Source organism: Pteropus alecto, unplaced genomic scaffold (genome assembly GCF_000325575.1).
Source record: "Pteropus alecto unplaced genomic scaffold, ASM32557v1 scaffold10, whole genome shotgun sequence".
Lineage (NCBI taxonomy): Eukaryota > Metazoa > Chordata > Mammalia > Chiroptera > Pteropodidae > Pteropus > Pteropus alecto.
In genome coordinates this window covers 400,888-402,017 of record NW_006431210.1, presented here as the reverse complement: position 1 = coordinate 402,017, position 1,130 = coordinate 400,888, and the positions used below count along the sequence as shown (strand labels likewise).

Genomic DNA, 1,130 nt, shown 5'->3' with positions numbered 1-1,130 from the left:
TTCAAGTGATGATAATATTGGCCTTGAGATTATAAGGACAGAGGACATAGAGTTGAGGCTTTATGGGGGAAAAGAAGCCACCAAAAAGAATGCACAAATCACCAAAGATTATGGCAGAAGATTGGGCAAGGAAAAACACAATGTTGGTTTGCAAACTGACCTTTATACATGGAGGACAAGGAGAGACCGAAGAAAGAGGCAGACCACTCCCGATTAGTAGGTGGCAGTTTCAGTAAGCAAAGAAACTTACTTTGCTTGTCTTTAGCAGCCACAAGATGAGTAAGTCTTCGCACCTGCCGCCAGAATCTTAAAAGTTTATATAGAGGCCTTGCCTGGGTTAGTCACGTATACTGTCCAGATGGTCTCACAACAAATTTCTCTCTCAAGGCTGTGTGCTTGAAAATGGCTCCACTGTAGGAATGATGGGTAGAACATACTTTCCAAGGACAGGGGAGAAGGTGAGGAGCCTCCAATTGCCCGGGGCCAGCTCTGGGGTCAATCAGAGATCACATCTTCTCAATGACCTCCCCCAACAGTCATGAACTTTGATCTAAAATCAGCCAATTTGCCTGATGCTTCATTCATTTTGCTTAAGAAAGTAGAAAATCAAGGAGTATATATTTTATTTTATTTTTTTTTAATTGTTTTTTTAGGTGAGGCAACCCTTGGTTGACCTCACAGATTGCAAGAACCTTGTCAGCTTTCAATCCCTTATTTTTTCTCTCTTTTTTTTTTGTTTATGCCTACAGCATCTGGTCTTCCTAGGTGGTCTCCCATCCAAGTACTAATCAGGCCCGACCCTACTTAGTTTCTGAGATCAGACAGGATCTGGCTTGTTCAGGGTGGCATGGTCATAGACTAAAGGGGTATATATTTTAAAGTGAATCATTTTTTTAAATGTATACAACTTTTAAATTGAAAGCATTAAAAGGATTGCGCTGTCATCATCTACAAAACTAATGTTTGTGTAATCCTCTTTTCCATAGATGATATCGGAAGTTATAAGCAGTATTGGAATTTTAATCCATTTTTTAATGAATCAAAACAGCATCTTTAATTGTGGCAAATTAAAATCATTGAAAGAATACACAATTTTGATCCTTTATTAGTTTCACATTTCAAATGATTTT

The 1,130-nt window shown here is 38.4% G+C and overlaps 1 pseudogene; it reads right to left on the bottom strand.

The window, feature by feature from the left end:
* Nucleotides 1-740: 740 nt before the first annotated feature.
* On the bottom strand, nucleotides 741-859 carry LOC112470368 (annotated as a pseudogene).
* Between the last annotated feature and the right edge of the window lie 271 nt (nucleotides 860-1,130).